The sequence below is a fragment of the Ranitomeya imitator genome, chromosome 1, assembly GCF_032444005.1.
Source record: "Ranitomeya imitator isolate aRanImi1 chromosome 1, aRanImi1.pri, whole genome shotgun sequence".
Taxonomy (NCBI): Eukaryota; Metazoa; Chordata; class Amphibia; order Anura; family Dendrobatidae; genus Ranitomeya; species Ranitomeya imitator.
The window spans coordinates 440,389,272-440,412,485 of NC_091282.1; positions in this window are offsets into that span (position 1 = coordinate 440,389,272).

Consider the following 23,214-nt stretch of genomic DNA (forward strand, 5'->3'; position numbering starts at 1 on the left):
GTGTCGCTTGCTCTTGGCGGTTAAGAGGTCATTGGTGACTTTAGTTAGGGCAGTTTCAGTGGAATGGTGTGACCGGAATCCAGATTGTAGGCGGTCGAAGAGGGAGCAAGAAGAGAGATGGGAGGACAGTTCAAGGTAAACGTGTTGTTCCAGTAGTTTGGAGGCATAGGGGAGAAGTGATATAGGGTGATAGCTAGATACAGAGGATGGGTCAAGAGAAGGCTTTTTGAGGATAGGTGTGATGGAGGCATGTTTAAAGCTTGAGGGGAAAACACCAGTTGTTAGTGATAGGTTGAAGAGATGGGTTAGGGTTGGGATGAAGACTGTGGTGAGGTTTGGGATGAGGTGGGATGGGAGCGGGTCAAGTGCACAGGTGGTGAAATGCGATCTTGAGAGTAGAGTGGAAAGTTGATCTTCTGTAATGGTGGAGAAGTTGGTTTTGGAGGTGGAGGGCTGGGAAGTCGGGAGGAAGGGCTCTGGGGGTTGTTGACCAAAACTGTCGCTAATGCTATCAATCTTCTGCTTGAAAAATGAGGCAAAGTCTTCAGCGGAAGACTAATAGGCTGTAAACCAGATGCTCTGCATTGCTTGTGTGAATTATGCCATATACAGATAGCATATTTTATCTTTTTGTGCACTAATACCAAACAGCCAACACTGGATTGAAAGTGGTTGTTTCATCTGTATATTTTGCACCTGTGTGTTTGCCATCATTTATCGGGTCCGCTGCACCCTGCTGGTGCATTTGGTTGGAGGCTTCAGCAGGTAAAACATCTCTGCTTTTTTCTCTGTGACTTTTAAAAAAAATAGTTTTTGTATCACCATATTTTGTGAGTTATAATTTTTTCATATTTTGGCCCACAGAGTCATGTGAGGTCTTGTTTCTTGTGGGATGAGTTGACTTTTTTATTGATACCATTTTCAGGTGCATGACATTTTTTGATCGCTTTCTATTCCGATTATTGGGAGGCAGAATTAACAAAAAACAGTAATTCTGGATTTTTTTTTAGGGGGGGGAGGATTATGCCTTCCATGTGTGGTAAAATTGATTAGGAAATTTGATTCTTCAGGTCAATACGATTACAGCGATACCAATTTATATTTTTTTATGTTTTGCTGCTCTTACACAATAAAAATATATTTTATACACAAAATAATTATTTTTGCATGGCTTTATTCTGAGAACTATAACTTTTTTATTATTTTGCTGATGGGGCTGTATTGTGGCTTGTTTTTTGCAGGACAAGATGACGTTTTCAGCGATACTATGATTATTTATATCCGTTTTTTGATCGCGTGTTATTCCACTTTTTGTTTGGCAGTATGATGATAAAGCATTGTTTTTTGCCTTGTTGTTTTTATTTTTTATGATGTTCACTAGGGTTGAGCGAAACGGGTCGGCCAGATTCAGAAGTCGCCGACTTTTGGCAAAGTCGGGTTTCATGAAACCCGACCCGACCCCTGTGTGGGGTCGGCCATGAGGTCGGCGATCTTCTGATCTGGAATTGGAATTCCGATACCGAGTTCCGATATGTTTAAAATATCGGGAATTGGTATCGGAATTCATATTTAAGTGTAAAATAAAGAATAAAAATAAAAAATTATTGATATACTCACCCTCGGACGCGCCCTGGTTCTCACCGGCAGCCTTCCTTCCTAAGAATGAGCGCCTGAAGGGCCTTCGATGACGTCGCGGCTTGTGATTGGTCGCGTGAGCGGTCACATGGGCGGTCACACGACCAATCACAAGCCGCGACGTCATCTATGGTCCTTCAGGCGCTAATTCTTAGGAAGGAAGCGTCCGAGGGCGCGTCCGAGGGTGAGTATATTCCTAATAGGTATATACTCACCCTCGGACGCGCCCTGGTTCTAACCCGCAGCCTTCCTTCCTAAGAATCAGCGCCTGAAGGACCTTAGATGACGTCGCGGCTTGTGATTGCTCACGTGACGCCCATGTGACCGCTCACGCGACCAATCACAAGCCGCAACGTCATCGAAGGTCCTTCAGGCGCTCATTCTTAGGAAGGAAGGTTGCCGGTGAGAACCAGGGCGCGTCCGAGGGTAAGTATATCAATATTTTTTATTTTGATTCTTTATTTTACACTTAAATATGGATCCCAGGGCCTGAAGGAGAGTTTCCTCTCCTTCAGACCCTGGGAACCATTAGAAACCCAATGCACTGCATTGGGTTTCGTGTTTCGGCCGACCCCGACCCCGACTTTTCTATAGGATCGGCCGATTTCACTCGACCCGACTTTTGAAAAAGTCGGGTTTCGTGAAACCCGACCCGATCCTATAAAAAGAAAAGTCGCTCAACCCTAATGTTCACTAAAGGGGTTAACTAGTGGGACAGTTTTATAAGTCGGGTCATTGTTGAAGCGGTAATACAAAATATATGCACTTTAATTGTTTATATTTTTTTTTCATTCAAATATTTATTTATAGATGCAATATTTATTTTTTCATTATTTTTTTTAAATATATTTTACAATTATTTTAAAACTTTTGTTTACTTTTTTAAACTTTTTTACTTAGTCCCAATATGGGACTATCATATTTTGCAGGTTGACTGCTTCTACAGCATGAGAATGCAGCAGCACAAACTGTCAGCTCTGCACTGACAGAGAAAGTTGCTGTGCTGATCATGCACTGCGCATGGTGACCTGGATATCATCATGATGACATCGGGTCACCATGGCAACAATCTGAACCCCCATGTAAAGCCACGGGGTATCTGATCCAAAGGCAGAGGGGCTGTTAGCCCTCTGCCAACTCCCCGAATGTTGCAATCTCATTCGATTGCAGCATTGCAAGGGTTAAAGTGCTGGGAGCAGTGCGTGACTGCTCCTGGCACTTAGTGCCAGGTGTGAGCTGTCAGAATCAGCTGACACCTGGTGACGATCGCTCGCACACCACCCGTGTGTGCAGCCGATCGCACTGACATAACAATCCATCTCTGGTATGATAGACCCTGGTCTGATTATTATGTCTGATGTCAGAAAGGGGTTAATATTTTCTCACTGTAAGACTATCATCTATTTTTTTCTGTAGAAATCCAGGGGGTGGAAATATGAATGATACATTAACATAATAATCCCTTTAGCAGGTCTATAGACTCTGGGTAATGTAAGGCTAGCTACACACTGTAACTTTGCCCATTTGCAAGCATATAAACTTAGGAGGAGTAGGCATGACAGTAGCCAGAGTCAAAATGGATGCCTAAGCATCTGTCCACCTTAGGGACCCATTGTAATTAGTAATCCCGCGGGCAAGGGGTACTCGGTACCGGGTCCGGTGTTCACAGGGGGATGTCACGGGGCTGCAACCTGGTCCGTGGCCCAGGACACCCATGTAAAAAGGGGGGGAAAGGTCTTTAAGGGGAATGTTCGTGACGCCACCTGTGGTATTCGGTCAGGGTGACCGATGCTGCTTTAAGGGGTCCACTGGGGTGATGTTATGGCAGCTAGATGGTATACCTTCCCACATGTGAAGTATGTCCCCAGGGCTTCCCGGTGTGTAGATGGTGGATGGTGAGAGGCACAGTGAAGAACAAGGACACAAGGTTTCAGTCTCTTTACCTTTACTGAAGACTTCAGCATCCACAGTCCTGGGCACCAGATCACAGGGCAGGCAGAGTCCGGCCGGTTTGGAGGCAAGTCCAGAGTTCCCTTTGTGGAAATCAGTAGCTTTCCTTTGCGCTGCAGTGTTGTAGTCCCTTACTGCTAAGCTTTTCATAAGGTCCTCACAAATGTTGTAGATGTTATGTCTCTCTCTCTGTCCCCAGATTGGATAGGACAAACCCGTATGACTGGTGGCTTGAGGCGGTTTATAGGGACTCTATCATGCCCCAGCCTCTAAGGGGTGCCATCGTGACTCCTGGGTGTAGGGCAGACAGGTAACGTGAAATTAGCTGTCCTGCCGGTCTCTGGAGCAAGGCATAAAGGTCTTTACTCCCTCGGTGTTCTGGCTACCGGGCTTCTGCGCCTCAGAAGGAGGCAGCCTGTGTTGGGCTGGTCCCCTTTTGATATCCACTCTTTTGCTACGACTTCCTTCACGGTCGCTGCAATACAGTTCTGCCTTCAATGTCTCTTTCTAAGAGCTGCAGCTCTGAGGGCATGCACAGCTCTGTGTCCTTCTCCTTTGTTCTCTGACAGGATCTCACCCCTGCCAGGGACCAACTAACTGAGCGGAGCTCAGCCAGCAACTGACTAACTTTCCCTAGAGGCAACCAGTTTTACTAATGTGGGGAGTGACTTAATAAATAGGAATATGAGTTCCCCCTGGTGGCCTGGAGTGTGAAATGTGTTGCATGTTTGTGGTACCTGGATGCAGTTATCCTTCTTTGCCTCCAAACGTAGGATCACTCTCCCCGAGAGGAAAGCAATACCACTGCGATGACCAGGACCCTGGGGCACCACAGTAACAAAATGTGTATTGCATGGTTTCTTTATATTGGCCCTCTATATTAGAAAGCAGAATCCTATACAGTAAAACAAACAGTATTAAGACACATAACTGCCAGACAGAGGTAAAAAGAACACACTTTTGGCCTCCAACTAGTTAATAGCGGCCCTTGGAAACATAACAGTATATGTCGGGAAAAAAACTCATTTGGCGGAACGGTGTAGCCTAACCGGGGGCCCAATGCAGCAAATAGCTTCTGTCACATACACATTATTGGACGGCAAAGAGCCCATGTTTTTTTCTTCCACTCATGCCTTTTTTGCTTGTGTTCTACCCTGTCTCAAGATATACTGTATGCCAAGACAACTGATACAATGTGCACTTAGTCTTAGTAACATACAACTAAAGAAATATAATGTGATCACTCTCCATCACCCAGATAAGGGTGCAATGTTTGAAATGTACAAAAGGGGACGTGTCCTCATAGAATCATAGAATGTTAGAGAGACGCATCTGCATATAAACACCAGGAATTTTAAGGAACAAAGTACAGGTCAGGTACTATTTTCAACATGACAGGTTCCCTTTAAAGGTAATGACTAGTGTTGAGCATTCCGATACCGCAAGTATCGGGTATCGGCCGATACTTGCGGTATCGGAATTCCGATACCGAGATCTGATATTTTTGTGGTATCGGGTATCGGTATCGGAGGTGTAAAATAAAGAATTAAAATAAAAAATATTGTTATATTCACCTCTCCGGCGGCCCCTGGAACATCACCGCGAGTCACCGGCGTCCGGCAGGCTTCTTTGTTCAAAATGAGCGCCTTTAGGACCTGCGGAATGACGTCGCGGCTTCTGATTGGTCGCGTGCCGCCCATGTGACCGCCACGCGACCAATCAGAAGCCGCGACGTCATTCCTCAGATAAATTCCTAGAATGAGCGCCTTTAGGACCTGTGGAATGACGTCGCGGCTTCTGATTGGTCGCGTGGCGGTCACATGGGCGGCACGCGACCAATCAGAAGCCGCGACGTCATTCCGCAGGTCCTAAAGGCGCTCATTTTGAACAAAGAAGCCTGCCGGACGCCGGTTCCTCGCGGTGATGTTCCAGGGGCCGCCGGAGATGTGAATATAACAATATTTTTTATTTTAATTCTTTATTTTACACCTCACTATGGATCCCAGTGCCTGAAGGAGAGTTTCCTCTCCTTCAGACCCTGGGATCCATCAGGATACCTTCCGATACTTGGTGTCCCATTGACTTGTATTGGTATCGGATATCGGTATCGGCGATATCCGATACTTTTTGGGTATCGGCCGATACTATCCGATACCGATACTTTCAAGTATCGGACTGTATCGCTCAACACTAGTAATGACACAATGTAAGATGTCAAGAGTTATTTACTAAGTTATGTCAGTGGAGTAAACTTTAAATTTTGGTCGGTCAGTCTGACTAAACACGGCGTTGCCAAATAGAATGGTTGGGTAACAGAGTTGTGAGATCTTACAGGATGATATTTACTAGTGTATAAACAATTGCAAATAGGAAGTTATATGGGAAGAAGACTTAGTTAAGAAACATATTAAGAAGTTTTTCAGCAACATAATATTACACTGGGGAACACAATTTTTTAGGAGTTAGGTCAGACAAATGTTTTTAACTAATTTTTGGATGCTGAATCCAGAAATTATCTCAGTTTTTCTCTATCACGTCAAGTTTTTGAACTATAGGATTTTTGTCTTCTCAAAAATATGTAAACTACTGTACCTAAAAAGTGTTTTTTTTAAATAGTACAAATATGAACAAAAAATGAAATATATAAGAAATAGGCAAGACAAATATGTTTTTTAACACTATCATGTTTTTTTTACAAAGGATATATATATATATATACATATATATATATATATATATATATATATATATATATTGTGGAGATATAGCTCATCAGGGATCTCTGCTTTGGCCCAAGCAGGTGGCTATGGAGTCACAACGAACAATAGCAGGCTAGCGAGTTCCACACAGGTATGTGTCAGGTGTATTTATTGTACACATTTGCCGTACAATGTTACACGTGCCAAGCATGAAATAAAATGTCTAAGGCCGTCTGGCCACTAACTAACAACAAGATACTAACTGCAAAATAAACCTACACAACAAGAAAGAAGTTTGTGCAACCTTACTGTGTCAGCTTCCCAGACCAGCAGACGAGAGACTGAGATCCCAGCAGTTCCTGATTATATCAGCTGAATCAGTCAGGAGTCAAAAGCTGGATTGAATGTGTGGAAGGGAAGCACCAGTCCTTTCAGGCTGATCACTAAAGAAAACCAGGATGGGATTACAGTGAAATAAACAGCTTCACAATCAATACCGTGATACATATGAAATGAAACGGGGAGAAACATATCTGTTTTCTAGTACTTCTCCCCTTGGAACCTCACATACCCCCTTCCTCTGTTCGAGCCTGTAGGGTCGGACACAACGAGTGGCCAAGCAATGTGTCCTAGACAACGCATCTGCATTCCCGTGCGCTGCGCCTGCCCTGTGCTCAACGGAAAAGTTAAAAGGTTGTAATGCCAAGAACCAGAGTGTCACCCTCGCATTGCCCTCTTTTGCGCGGGACATCCATGTTAGGGGTGAATGGTCCGTTACTAGCCTAAATTGGTGACCTAGCAAATAATAGCGTAAGGTGTATAGGGCCCATTTTATAGCCAGGGCTTCCCGCTCAACCACGCTATAATTCTTTTCTGCCCTAGTAAGCTTTCTGCTTAGATAGACCACTGGGTGTTCCTCGCCATTCACTTCCTGTCACAATACTGCACCGAGGCCGACACCAGAGGCGTCCGTTTGGACAATAAACTCCTGTTTAAAGTCAGGGGCAACCAACACTGGTTGGTCACAGAGGACCGTTTTTAAATACTGAAAGGCCTTCTCTGCTTCTGTGTTCCACTTTATTGTGATAGATTTCGAGCCCTTAGTAAGATCTGTGAGAGGGGCCGCGATGGTGGCAAAATGTTTGATGAACCGCCTATAATAACCAACGATCCCCAAAAAGGCTCCGACTTGCTTTTTGGTGACCGGTCGTGGCCAATTCTGAATAGCGTCCACCTTATTGGTCTGTGGCTTTACGACTCCTCGCCCTATGCTATATCCCAGATAGCGAGCTTCTTCCAATCCCAAAGTACATTTCTTAGGATTGGCAGTTAAACCAGCAGCTTTTATTGAGTCCAAGACGGCTTGTACTTTTGACAAATGTGTGTCCCAGTCATCACTAAAGACAATGATATCGTCCAAGTATGCGGACGCATACTGGACGTGAGGTTTTAGGACAATATCCATTAGACGTTGAAAGGTGGCTGCAGCACCATGTAACCCAAATGGCATATCACGGTACTGGAACAGTCCCTGGGGTGTTACAAAGGCCGTTTTCTCTTTGGCTGAATCCGTGAGGGGAATCTGCCAATAACCTTTTGTTAAGTCGATAGTGGATATGTACCTGGCCGAACCCAGTCTCTCTATAAGTTCATCAGCTCTCGGCATCGGGTAGGCATCAAATTTCGATACCTCATTTAATTTCCGAAAATCATTACAAAATTGAATAGTCCCATCGGGTTTGGGCACCAGCACGATTGGGCTAGCCCAATCACTCCGGGACTCTTCAATGACTCCAAGTTCTAACATTTTCTCGACTTCCTGGGCAATGGCTTGTCTCCGAGCCTCCGGAATTCGATATGGTTTTAGTCGTACACGGGCCTGTGGAACAGTAACAATGTCATGTTTAATTAAGTGAGTACGGCCAGGAAGCTCTGAAAAAACCTCTGCGTTTTTCTGTATAAATTCCTTGGTCTCTTGTTTTTGACTTTCGGATAGTGTCTCTGCAATACCCACCTCTGGCAACGCTACCTGGGGGTCATTTACCACAGATGGTGGTGCCCTACTAGGTCCATCATTAAGGGTGGCTTTTGTCATTAGACTCTCCCTATCCCGCCAGGCCTTAAGCAAGTTTATGTGGTAGATTTGTTCGGTTTTCCTCTTGTCTGGTTGATATATCTTATAATTCACTTCACCTATTCTCTCCAACACCTCGTATGGGCCCTGCCACTTCGCAAGAAATTTATTTTCTACAGTAGGTACTAATACTAACACCCTGTCTCCAGGTTGAAAGACTCGTGTTTTAGCCGCTCGGTTATACTGTATACCGTGCTTTGGGCCTGTTGGGCCCGTTCTAAACATTCTTTAACTATTGACATGACCGCCTCAATTCTATCTTGCATAAGCATTACGTGTTCAATTACACTGCGATAAGGAGTCACCTCTTGTTCCCAAGTCTCTTTAGCAATATCTAACAGGCCTCTAGGTCATCGCCCGTAAACTAACTCAAAAGGCGAAAAGCCTGTGGAGGATTGGGGTACTTCCCGTATAGCGAACAGGAGATATGGTAGGAAAGCATCCCAATCCCTCCCGTCCTTATCTACTACCCTTTTCAACATTCCCTTCAGGGTTTTATTAAATCGCTCCACCAACCCGTCAGTCTGAGGGTGATATACTGAAGTACGCAAGTGGGAGATTTTTAGTAGCTTACACAAGTCCTTAAGTATTCGAGACATAAAGGGGGTTCCCTGATCTGTTAGTATTTCTTTCGGAATGCCGGTGCGAGAAAACATATTAACAAACTCCTTTGAAATTGCTTTCACATTGGCATTCCGCAGAGGCACTGCTTCAGGGTAACGAGTGGCATAATCTAGTACTACCAAAATGTACTGATGTCCCCTGGCAGATTTAACTAATGGACCCACTATATCCATTGCTATCCTCTCGAAGGGCACCTCTATTATTGGTAAGGGCACAAGGGGGCTTCTAAAATGTGACATAGGTGTGGTCAATTGACATGTAGGACAGGACTGACAATACCGGGTCACATCCCCCTCTAGACCCGGCCAAAAGAAACGCTGCAGAATACGGTGTTTTGTTTTTTCTCCGGCCAGGTGTCCCCCCAAGGGATGTTTATGTGCCAGTTCCAAAACTACCTGGCGAAAGGACTTGGGCACCACTAGTTGCTCTACCGCCACCCCTCGCACTTTGTCTATGTGATACAGCATACCCTGTTGCACAGCTAGATGTGGGAACTCCTTTTGAGCCCCTGGGTACAATGGTCTTCCCTCAGAGAACTTTACATTTTCCCATGCCCTTGCCAGAGAAGGGTCCTGGTGTTGAGCGGTCCCGAACTTACCACGGGCCACCCAAGACCTGGCATTTCTATAGCCTCCTCTAGTTCACTTGCGTCGCCTGCATATACAGCCAGAGGTGAGTCTACAGATTCTGGAGCTACCTCTGAGATGGACTCCCCCCCTCTTGCTGCAATAGCTCAGGGGTGAGCCCCGTGGCACCCTCCTCAACTAGAGTGCTCATGCCATTTTTAAGGCTCCACAAGTCCCAAAATAAGGGAATGTCTCTCCCCAATATCACATCATGTCCCATAGACTTTAGGACTGCCGCTTGATGTCTTTTGGTTCCTACTGGCGTGCCAAGGGTGACCCAGGCAGTGGGGTAGTTTTTTATATCGCCATGGATGCAACTAATGCCCAGGGTTGAGTTCGTTAGGGCTCTAGGGTCCACCAAACTGGCATGTACCACAGTTACTTGACTGCCGGAATCCAAGACGGCATTCACACTATGGCCGTCGACCTCGAGGCAACACACGTGTCATTCATTTCCTGTGAGGACCTCTGCAACACAGACCGACTGTACATACAGCGAAAGGCGTCTCATAGCGTTACAGTCCATTGGCTCTGTAGTCATTGGGCAGTTAGCTGCTACATGGCCAAGCCCGCGACATCGCCAACATTGTATAGGTCCTTGCTTCCTCGCCGGAGACGCCTGATAGGGTCTGCTGAATTGCTGTGAGACTGTACCGCCTCCATAGTTCTTTGTGGGTCTGCTACCCTTTATTGCAACGTTCTCTTCTTTTGAAGATGAAGTAGATTTCGCAGTATTTTCTGGCGATTTCTTGGGAGCCCAGCGAGGTGATAACGTCCCTTGGAGTAAGCTTTCGGAAGCATTGTAGCGTTCGACCATATTCACCAACTGGTCGGCTGTATATGGGTCACCTTGTCCAACCCATCTCTGTATCTTAGGGGGCAAGGACTGCAGGTACTTGTCTAGAACAACACGTTCCACCATCTCTGCAGATGTCAAAATCTCTGGTTGCAGCCATTTTTTTACTAGATGGATAAGATCATGCATTTGTGAGCGGGCTGGCTGATCTTCCACAAAAGTCCATAAATGTACCCTCTGTGCTCGTACATATGTGTTTACTCCCAGCCTTGCCAGGATTTCGCCTTTTAATTTGGTATAGTCCATAGCATCCACTCCACTTAGATCGTAATAGGCCTTTTGTGGGTCCCCGCTCAAAAATGGCGCAACCACTTCAGCCCACATGTCCACCGGTAAATGCTCACGTTCTGCAATACGTTCAAATACGGTGAGATACGCTTCTACATCATCGTCAGCAGTCATTTTAAGCAGGGTTTTTTGTACGGCTTTCCGTGCACCAGCAACACTTTGTGCATAATCCCTCTCATCTCGGGGCTGCCAAATCAAAGCCTGCTTTATTGCATTCAACTGCTCTTGCTGAATCTGGTTTTGCTGGTCCAGGGCTTGCTGGAAGTAAGTATTGGTCTGCTGTTGTTGAATATTTGCCTGCAATAACTGTTTCACTAGTTCCTCCATATTACTGGACTCTTGGCTCTTCAAAAGCACTGGAGCTTTCAGCCAGGACATACACAGAGCACTTTATCTGCAGTCACAGTCCAACAGCCACTATGCCCGCATTCTCAAAACCATTTGTGGAGATATAGCTCATCAGGGATCTCTGCTTTGGCCCAAGCAGGTGGCTATGGAGTCACAACGAACAATAGCAGGCTAGCGAGTTCCACACAGGTATGTGTCAGGTGTGCTTATTGTACACATTTGCCGTACAATGTTACACGTGCCAAACATGAAATAAAATGTCTAAGGCCGTCTGGCCACTAACTAACAACAAGATACTAACTGCAAAATAAACCTACACAACAAGAAAGAAGTTTGTGCAACCTTACTGTGTCAGCTTCCCAGACCAGCAGACGAGAGACTGAGATCCCAGCAGTTCCTGATTATATCAGCTGAATCAGTCAGGAGTCAAAAGCTGGATTGAATGTGTGGAAGGGAAGCACCAGTCCTTTCAGGCTGATCACTAAAGAAAACCAGGACCGGATTACAGTGAAATAAACAGCTTCACAATCAATACCGTGATACATATGAAATGAAACGGGGAGAAACATATCTGTTTTCTAGTACTTCTCCCCTTGGAACCTCACAATATACTGTATATAGATGCAAGTATTTAATGGTAAAAATGTACATTTATAGCTTTTTTTGGAGTGTTTAACTTGAGGACAATCACGTTTGATGCTCCAGCAATAGTCAGCCATCATATGTACATCCCATCTACCCTGGTAACGGTCTTCCATAACCTTCAAATCTTGGTGAAATCGTTCACCTTGCTTATCGCTAACAGCACCAAGATTTTCCGGAAAGTTGGCAAGATGGCAATGCAGAAAATGTAGTTTAATACTCATGTTGCAACCAAGCGCTTTGTAGCTCTCCAATAGTTTCTGAACAATTTATTTGTAATTACTTGCACGTGTATTTCCAAGAAAGTTCTTGACGACGTCTTTGAATGATAACCAAGCATTCTTCTCAAGATCTGACATAGTCCCGGTGAAATGTTCATCTTTGATGAGCTGTCGAATTTGTGGACCATCAAACACACCAGCCTTGATTTTTTTCAATGGACAGCCCAGGAAGTGCCAACATGATGTACTTAAAACAGTCGCCGACAGTTGGCAATGCTTTTACAAATTGCTTCATGAGACCTAGTTTTATGTGCAGAGGTAGGAATAGTATATTCTTCCTGTCAACAAGTGGCTGATGTAGAATGTTAGGATCTCCAGGTTTAAGACCAGATCTTGGAGGCCAATTCGACTCAACCCAATGCTTTTTTCGAGCTCTGCTATCCCACATACAGAGAAAGCAGGGATACTTTGTGTACCCACATTGCTGACCAAGAAGGAAGCAAATCATATTAAGGTCAACACAGATGATCCAATTGTGTGTGTCATATTTCAGTAACTCAATAACTCTTTACATCTCCATGTTCTTCACGAAGAGAGACAGAATGCCCAATAGGGAATGCACCAAATAAATTGCCATTGTGTAGAAGGACACACTTAAGACTCCGCTTTGAGCTATCAATAAACAGTCGCCATTCATTTGGATTGTACATTGAAAGCCCTAATTCTTGTAGTAAACCAGGAATATTATGGCAAAACACAAAACCGCTGTCACTGCAAAAATGTACTTTCTCTAGTACGAAAGTATAATACATTCGCTCCTGATTCAAGTAACTGTTTCTCATTCAGCCTTGATGCTAGTAATTCTGAAGCTTTTTTTGATAAGCCCATGTTAAGGACTGGCGGAACGCACCAAGTATAGATGATATGAAACTAGGTGCGTTTGCAGTCCGAGGTCCACCGTGCAGGTAAAAACCCTGCTGCTGGTAAGACGGACTATATGGCGGTACTATAAGTATACACGCACGGGTTAACTTCACCCTGCGTGAAGGAAGCGATCCTGTTGTGTCACAGGACCGCGGTACAGCACATAGAGCGCGAGCAAGAAGTCAGCGAACACAACCCCAACACAGGATTGAAGTCCGATTAGACCACTTGCTGGCACAACACCGCAACTGGGTGTGTAAGGAAACTATTAAAATAGTATATAAAGGCACGAGAGTGCATGCAGTGCCGCACTGACGGACGCCACTAACCACCCAGGCTTGGGTAAGGAAAGCGCAGAGGAAGCGCACGGCGCCGTACAGGCGGTCACAGCAACTAGACGCTGTTATGTGTGTAACGTGCTGTTGGATAAGTCGGGCGCTAGATAGCAAACATACACCTTCCGCGAACAGTCATCCAATAGGGAGGGTATTTTAACCCCTTCAAGACCCAGCCTATTTTGACCTTAAAGACCTTGCCGTTTTTTGCAATTCTGACCAGTGTCCCTTTATGAGGTAATAACTCAGGAACGCTTCAACGGATCCTAGCGGTTCTGAGATTGTTTTTTCGTGACATATTGGGCTTCATGTTAGTGGTAAATTTAGGTCAATAAATTCTGCATTTATTTGTGATAAACACGGAAATTTGGCGAAAATTTTGAAAATTTCGCAATTTTCACATTTTGAATTTTTATTCTGTTAAACCAGAGAGATATATGACACAAAATAGTTAATAAATAACATTTCCCACATGTTTACTTTACATCAGCACAATTTTGGAAACAAAATTTTTTTTTGTTAGGAAGTTATAAGGGTTAAAATTCGACCAGCGATTTGTCATTTTTACAACGAAATTTACAAAACCATTTTTTTTAGGGACCACCTCACATTTGAAGTCAGTTTGAGGGGTCTATATGGCTGAAAATACCCAAAAGTGACACCATTCTAAAAACTGCACCCCTCAAGGTACTCAAAACCACATTCAAGAAGTTTATTAACCCTTCAGGTGCTTCACAGCAGCAGAAGCAACATGGAAGGAAAAAATGAACATTTAACTTTTTAGTCACAAAAATTATCTTTTAGCAACAATTTTTTTATTTTCCCAATGGTAAAAGGAGAAACTGAACCACGAAAGTTGTTGTCCAATTTGTCCTGAGTACGCTGATACCTCATATGTGGGGGTAAACCACTGTTTGGGCGCACGGCAGGGCTTGGAAGGGAAGGAGCGCCATTTGACTTTTTGAATCAAAAATTGGCTCCACTCTTTAGCGGACACCATGTCACGTTTGGAGAGCCCCCGTTTGCCTAAAAATTGGAGCTCCCCCACAAGTGACCCCATTTTGGAAACTAGACGCCCCAAGGAACTTATCTAGATGCATAGTGAGCACTTTAAACCCCCAGCTGCTTCACAAATTGATCCGTAAAAATGAAAAAGTACTTTTTTTTCACAAAAAAATTCTTTTAGCCTCAATTTTTTCATTTTCACATGGGCAACAGGATAAAATGGATCCTAAAATGTGTTGGGCAATTTCTCCTGAGTACACCAATACCTCACATGTGGGGGTAAACCACTGTTTGGGCACATGGTAAGGCTCGGAAGGAAAGGAGCGCCATTTGACTTTTTGAATGAAAAATTATTTCCATCGTTAGCGGACACCATGTCGCGTTTGGATAGCTCCTGTGTGCCTAAACATTGGCGCTCCCCCACAAGTGACCCCATTTTGGAAACTAGACCCCCCAAGGAACTAATTTAGATGCCTAGTGAGCACTTTAAACCCTCAGGTGCTTCACAAATTGATCTGTAAAAATGAAAAAGTAATTTTTTTTCACAAAAAAATTCTTTTCGCCTCAATTTTTTCATTTTCACATGGGCAGTAGGATAAAATGGATCATAAAATTTGTTGGGCAATTTCTCCCGAGTACGCCGATACCTCATATGTGGGGGTAAACCACTGTTTGGGCACTCGGCAGGGCTCGGAAGAGAAGGCGCGCCATTTGACTTTTTGAATGGAAAATTAGCTCCAATTGTTAGCGGACACCATGTCGCGTTTGGAGAGCCCCTGTGTGCCTAAACATTGGAGCTCCCGCACAAGTGACCCCATTTTGGAAACTAGACCCCCCAAGGAACTTATCTAGATGCATATTGAGCACTTTAAACCCCCAGGTGCTTCACAGAAGTTTATAACGCAGAGCCATGAAAATAAAAAATAATTTTTCTTTCCTCAAAAATGATTTTTTAGCCTGGAATTTCCTATTTTGCCAAGGATAATAGGAGAAATTGGACCCCAAATATTGTTGTCCAGTTTGTCCTGAGTACGCTGATACCCCATATGTGGGGGTAAACCACTGTTTGGGCGCACGGCAGGGCTCGGAAGGGATGGCATGCCATTTGGCTTTTTAAATGGAAAATTAGCTCCAATCATTAGCGGACACCATGTCACGTTTGGAGAGCCCCTGTGTGCCTAAACATTGGAGATCCCCCAGAAATGACACCATTTTAGAAACTAGACCCCCAAAGGAACTAATCTAGATGTGTGGTGAGGACTTTGAACCCCCAAGTGCTTCACAGAAGTTTATAACGCAGAGCCATGAAAATAAAAAAAAAAATTATTTTCTCAAAAATGATCTTTTAGCCTGCAATTTTTTATTTTCCCAAGGGTAACAGGAGAAATTTGACCCCAAAAGTTGTTTTCCAGTTTCTCCTGAGTACGCTGATACCCCATATGTGGGGGTAAATCACTGTTTGGGCACATGCCGGGGCTCGGAAGTGAAGTAGTGACGTTTTGAAATGCAGACTTTGATGGAATGCTCTGTGGGCGTCACGTTGCGTTTGCAGAGCCCCTGATGTGGCTTAACAGTAGAAACCCCCCACAAGTGACCCCATTTTGGAAACTAGACCCCCAAAGGAACTTATCTAGATGTGTGGTGAGCACTTTGAACCCCCAAGTGCTTCATAGAAGTTTATAATGCAGAGCCGTGAAAATAATAAATACGTTTTCTTTCCTCAAAAATAATTATTTAGCCCAGAATTTTTTAATTTTCCCAAGGGTAACAGGAGAAATTTGACCCCAATATTTGTTGTCCAGTTTCTCCTGAGTACGGTGATACCCCATATGTGGGGGTAAACTACTGTTTGGGCACATGCCGGGGCTTGGAATTGAAGTAGTGACGTTTTGAAATGCAGACTTTGATGGAATGCTCTGCGGGCGTCACGTTGCGTTTGCAGAGCCCCTGATGTGCCTAAACAGTAGAAACCCCCCACAAGTGACCCCATTTTGGAAACTAGACCCTGAAAGGAACTTATCTAGATGTGTGATGAGCACTTTGAACCCCCAAGTGCTTCATAGAAGTTTATAATGCAGAGCCGTGAAAATAATAAATACGTTTTCTTTCCTCAAAAATAATTATTTAGCCCAGAATTTTTTATTTTCCCAAGGGTTACAGGAGAAATTGGACCCCAAAAGTTGTTGTCCAGTTTCTCCTGAGTACGCTGATACCCCATATGTGGGGGTAAACCACTGTTTGGGCACACGTCGGGGCTCAGAAGGGAAGTAGTCACTTTTGAAATGCAGACTTTGATGGAATGGTCTGCGGGTGTCACGTTGCGTTTGCAGAGCCCCTGGTGTGCCTAAACAGTAGAAACCCCCCACAAGTGACCCCATTTTAGAAACTAGACCCCCCAAGGAACTTATCTAGATATGTGGTGAGCACTTTGAACCTCCAAGTGCTTCACAGACGTTTACAACGCAGAGCCGTGAAAATAAAAAATCATTTTTCTTTCCTCAAAAATTATGTTTTAGCAAGCATTTTTTTATTTTCACAAGGGTAACAGGAGAAATTGGACCCCAGTAATTGTTGCGCAGTTTGTCCTGAGTATGCTGGTACCCCATATGTGGGGGTAAACCACTGTTTGGGCACACTTCAGGGCTCGGAAGTGAGGGAGCACCATTTGACTTTTTGAATACGAGATTGGCTGGAATCAATGGTGGCGCCATGTTGCGTTTGGAGACCCCTGATGTGCCTAAACAGTGGTAACCCCTCAATTCTAACTCCAACACTAACCCCAACACACCCCTAACCCTAATCCCAACTGTAGCCATAACCCTAATCACAACCCTAACCCCAACACACCCCTAACCACAACCCTAACCCCAACACACCCCTAACCCTAACCACAACCCTAATTCCAACCCTAACCCTAAGGCTATGTGCCCACGTTGCGGATTCGTGTGAGATATTTCCGCACCATTTTTGAAAAATCTGCGGGTAAAAGGCACTGCGTTTTACCTGCGGATTTTCCGCGGATTTCCAGTGTTTTTTGTGCGGATTTCACCTGCGGATTCCTATTGAGGAACAGGTGTAAAACGCTGCGGAATCCGCACAAAGAATTGACATGCTGCGGAAAATACAACGCAGCGTTCCCGCGCGGTATTTTCCGCACCATGGGCACAGCGGATTTGGTTTTTCATATGTTTACATGGTACTGTAAACCTGATGGAACACTGCTGCGAATCCGCAGCCAAATCCGCACCGTGTGCACATAGCCTAATTCTAAAGGTATGTGCACACGCTGCGGAAAACGCTGCGGATCCGCAGCAGTTTCCCATGAGTGTACAGTTCAATGTAAACCTACGGGAAACAAAAATCGCTGTACACATGCTGCGGAAAAACTGCACGGAAACGCAGCGGTTTACATTCCGCAGCATGTCACTTCTTTGTGCGGATTCCGCAGCGGTTTTACAACTGCTCCAATAGAAAATCGCAATTGTAAAACCGCAGTGAAATGCGCAGAAAAAAACGCGGTAAATCCGCCATAAATCCGCAGCGGTTTAGCACTGCGGATTTATCAAATCCGCAGCGGAAAAATCCGCAGAGGACCAGAATACGTGTGCACATTCCTAACCCTAACCCTAACCCTAGCCCTAACCCTAGCCCTACCCCTAACCCTAACCCTACCCCTAACCCTAACCCTACCCCTAACCCTAACCCTACCCCTAACCCTACCCCTAACCCTAACCCTACCCCTAACCCTAACCCTATTCTAACATTAGTGGGAAAAAAAAAATTTCTTTATTTTTTTATTGTCCCTACCTATGGGGGTGACAAAGGGGGGGGGTCATTTATTATTTTTTTTATTTTGATCACTGAGATAGATTATATCTCAGTGATCAAAATGCACTTTGGAACGAATCTGCCGGCCGGCAGATTCGGCGGGCGCACTGCGCATGCGCCCGCCATTTTGGAAGATGGCGGCGCCCGGGAGAAGACGGACGGGACCCCGGCTGGATCGGTAAGTATGATAGGGTGGGGGGGGACCACGGGGGGGGGGATCGGAGCACGGGGGGGGGAATCGGAGCGCGGGAGGGGTGGAACGGAGCGCGGGGGGCGTGGAACGGAGCACGGGGGGGCTGGAACGGAGCACGGGGGGGTGGAACGGAGCACGGGGGGGGGTGGATCGGAGTGCAGGGGGGGTGATTGGAGCACGGGGGGGTGATTGGAGCACGGGGCGAGCGGACACGAGCACGGGGGGGAGCGGAGCACAGGGCGGAGGGGAGCCGGAGCAGTGTACCGGCCAGATCGGGGGGGTGGGGGGGCGATCGGAGGGGTGGGGTGGGGGCACACTAGTATTTCCAGCCATGGCCGATGATATTTCAGCATCGGCCATGGCTGGATTGTAATATTTCACCCGTTATAATGGGTGAAATATTACAAATCGCTCTGATTGGCAGTTTCACTTTCAACAGCCAATCAGAGCGATCGTAGCCACGAGGGGGTGAAGCCACCCCCCCTGGGCTAAACTACCACTCCCCCTGTCCCTGCAGATCGGGTGAAATGGGAGTTAACCCTTTCACCCGGCCTGCAGGGACGCGATCTTTCCATGACGCCGCATAGGCGTCATGGGTCGGAATGGCACCGACTTTCATGACGCCTACGTGGCGTCATGGGTCGGGAAGGGGTTAAAGAGCGACTTTCACTCACAACACACACACATATTATCAAGACAATACTAGCGCATGGCCGTGCGGTCATGCGCAGTTTATATAGTTGCAGCACAGGAAGCTGCTACTGAAGTTTTGCCCTTTCAGGACCTTCCTGGAGGATCAATGGAATGTGCTGCAGTACCTGAGCATGTGACCCTCGATCTCCAACGGGAGATCTTGCCCTGGGCATGCTCAGTGTGTGCAAATAAGGACTTAGTCCCAGAGAAGCCCGCTCGCCGCAGATCAGTGCAGGGTACAACAGGAGAGCCAGAAAAGGCAACAGTAACCCTTTGCACAGAATCAGTCCCAGCAAGACGCTGGGAACGACGCCTCCGCTGAGCAGGCCCCACTGCGGCCGGTACAGAATGGGAGACCGCAGCAGACAGGGATCGAGATTCCCCCTGTGCAGCAGAGGAAACTCGACTCCTAACATTACCCCCCCTAGGGCCCCCCCCCTTGGGCCTCGCTACGCTCGAAGGCAGCAATGAGCTGCGGAGCCCGAATGTGCTCAGCAGGCTCCCAGGACCTGTCCTCAGGACCATAACCCTTCCAGTCCACCCAAAAAATTTTTTTGCCACGTACCACCTTGCACCCCAAAATAGCATTCACCTCATAATCGTCCGAAGACGAACCCGATGTCCCAACAGATGACTCGGAAAACCAGGACATGTACACGGGTTTCAGGAGGGACACATGAAAGGTGTCGGTGATACCCAGGCGTGGCGGAAGAGCCAAGCGATAAACCACAGGATTAACCTGTTCGAGCACTTTGAAGGGACCCAAGTAGCGAGGAGCAAACTTAGTGGACTCAACTCGCAGCCTGATGTTACGGGCGGAGAGCCACACCAAGTCGCCAGGAGCAAAGGTCGGAGCGGGGCGCCGATGAGCATCGGCGGAGGACCTCATTCTCTCCTTAGAGGCCCGAATGGCATCCTGAGTGCGGTCCCAAATATCCCGTGCCTCCACAGCCCAGTCTGCCACCCTGGAGTCTGCGGAAGACACGGGCATAGGCACAGGTACCTGTGGATGCTGACCATAGTTGAGGAGGAATGGGGTTTGTCCAGTGGAGTCGGCTACGGCGTTGTTCAGTGCAAACTCTGCCCATGATAGCAAGGATGCCCAGTCATCCTGCCTGGCTGAAACAAAATGTCGCAGGTATGTGACCAAGGTCTGGTTGGCCCTCTCTACCAACCTATTCGTCTCGGGATGATAAGCGGAAGAGAGATTCAACTCAATACTGAGAAGATGACAAAGCTCTCTCCAGAACCGAGACGCAAACTGGGGACCCCGGTCACTGACAATTTTGTCAGGCACACCATGTAGGCGGAAGATGTGTTTAATGAACAACGCTGCCAAGGCCCGTGCAGAAGGTAACCGTGGTAGCGGCACCAAATGCACCATTTTTGAGAAATGATCGGTGATGACCCAAATGATGGTACAGCCACGAGATTTGGGTAAACCCACGACAAAGTCCATCCCGACCATCTCCCAGGGCCTATCTGCCACCGGCAAGGGATAGAGCAACCCAGCTGGCCTTTGACGCGGAGATTTATTTTTGGCACAGAAGACACACGCCAGAATATAATCCCTGACATCCCGGGCCATATGCGGCCACCAGTACGTCCTCGCCAGTAGCTCAGATGTCCTCTTTGCCCCAAAGTGTCCACCCACCCTGGACGAATGGGCCCAAGAGAGAACCTCCGGTCGCAAATTAATGGGCACAAAAGTCTTGCCCGGAGGCACAGACTCCAGCGAAACCGGCGCTACGGTTCTCAGGCTCTCGGAAGGGACAATAAGCCGAGGCTCCTCTTCCTCCTCTTCAGTTGACATAAGGGAGCAAGAGAGAGCGTCAGCACGAATATTCTTCTCCCCGGCGAGAAAATGAAGGGAAAAGTGGAACCGGGAAAAGAACAAGGACCATCTGGCCTGACGAGAATTTAGCCGCTGGGCTGTTTGCAAATAGACCAAATTTTTGTGGTCCGTGTAAACTTGGAAGAGAAAGCGTGCACCTTCCAGAAGATGTCTCCACTCAGAAAAGGCCAATTTCATTGCTAGCAGCTCCCTATCCTCGATGGAGTAGTTTCTCTCCGCTGGCGTGAAGGTCTTAGAGAAGAATAAGCATGGATGCTTCCGACCTTGAGCATCCTTTTGATAGAGGACTGCTCCAGCACCAACGGATGAGGCATCCACCTCCATTAGGAATGGCTTATCCACATCGGGACGATGTAAGATGGGAGCGCTAGCAAAGTGGGACTTAATAGAAGTGAAGGCCTTGGAGACCTCTTCCGACCACAATTTGGGATTCACTCCCTTTTTGGTGAGGGCTACCAAGGGAGCTACCAGAGTTGAGAAGTGGGGAATGAACTGGCGGTAATAGTTAATGAACCCCATAAAGCGCTGCACCGCTTTAAGAGAATGGGGCTCTTGCCAGTCCATCACAGCCTGTAGTTTGGCAGGATCCATAGCCAATCCCTGGGCGGAGATGATATAGCCCAGGAAAGGTAAGGACTCCTGCTCAAACATACACTTCTCCAACTTAGCATAAAGAGAGTTTGCCCGTAGGAGGTCGAAGACTCTGCCAACATCTCTCCAGTGGGAGTCAATATCTGGAGAAAAGATGAGAATATCATCCAGATAGACTACAACTGAGGTGGAAAGCATATCCCAGAAGATGTCGTTGACAAAGTCTTGGAAAACGGCTGGGGCATTACAGAGCCCGAAGGGCATCACCAGATACTCATAGTGCCCATCTCTGGTGTTAAACGCCGTTTTCCATTCGTCCCCCTCACGGATGCGAATCAGGTTATAAGCACCCCGCAGATCTAATTTAGTAAACACTCTAGCTCCCCGAAGCCTATCGAAGAGCTCGGATATCAAGGGCAAAGGATACTTGTTCTTAACGGTGATAGCGTTAAGACCCCTGTAGTCTATGCATGGACGTAATTCCACATTCTTCTTCTGCACGAAGAAGAACCCTGCCCCAGCAGGTGACACTGACTTCCTGATGAACCCTCTTGCCAGATTCTCTTGAATGTACTGTGACATGGCCTCCGTCTCCGGGAGAGATAATGGATAAACTCGACCCCGGGGAGGCTCCGCACCTGGCAAGAGATCGATAGGACAGTCATAAGGGCAATGGGGCGGAAGGGTCTCCGCCGCCTTTTTGGAGAACACGTCTGCATAAGACCAATATTGCTTGGGAAGAGAGGAAAGATCTGCGGGTACCTCTGTAGTAGCAACCTGAACGCACTCTCGGTGACACCTACCCCCACATGATTCACCCCATCCCAGAATTCTGCCTGAGGACCACTCGATGTGAGGAGAGTGGTACCGTAACCAAGGTATCCCCAACAGGACCTCATCAATCCCCTCAGGAATGATGAGCAGGGATATAATCTCCTGATGGGATGGTGACATGGACAGAGTAAAAGGGATGGTCTGATGTGTTATCTGTGCGGGGAGTGTCGACCCATTCACCACTCGTACCGTTATTGGTTGAGATAGCATAACCAGGGGTATTGCGTGACGTTGGGCGAAGGCAGAAGACATAAAATTGCCCTCCGCTCCAGAATCCACGCAGAGCTCCACCAAGTGGGAGGATGAGCCAAAAGTTATTGTCCCCTTAAAGGACAATTTGGAGGCAAACGTCACCTTGTCTAGTGCACCTACACCTACTACCACTAGACGCTGACGTTTCCTCGACCGCTGGTGACATCTGGTGGCTAGATGTCCTGACTTTGGCAAATATGGCAAACCTGGAGTGCACGAGCGGTCCGGGACTTAGATCCCGCTCGTGACACTACCTTAGGTTCATGAGACTCAGGAGCCTGGGCTGGAGATTCCAAAGGTTTGGCGAAGGTGGGAGCCAGCCGAAACCTCTGCCTACACTGGGCTCGCTCTAACCTCCGCTCGTGAAAACGGAGGTCAATACGAGTAGATACTGTTATTAATTCTTCCAGTGTGGCGGGAATCTCCCTAGTGGCCAGGGCGTCCTTAGCGTGGTCAGCCAGCCCCCTCCAAAATATGGGAATAAGGGCTTTATCCGACCACTTCAGCTCAGATGCTAGAGTGCGGAAGTGGACGGCAAAATGGCTGACCAAGGACAAGCCCTGAGTCAATGCCAACAGTTGGAGCGCCATATCATGGGTGACACGAGGTCCTAAAAAGACCTGTTTCAGAGTGCTCAGGAATAACGGAGCACTCTGCACCACATGATCGCCACGCTCCCAC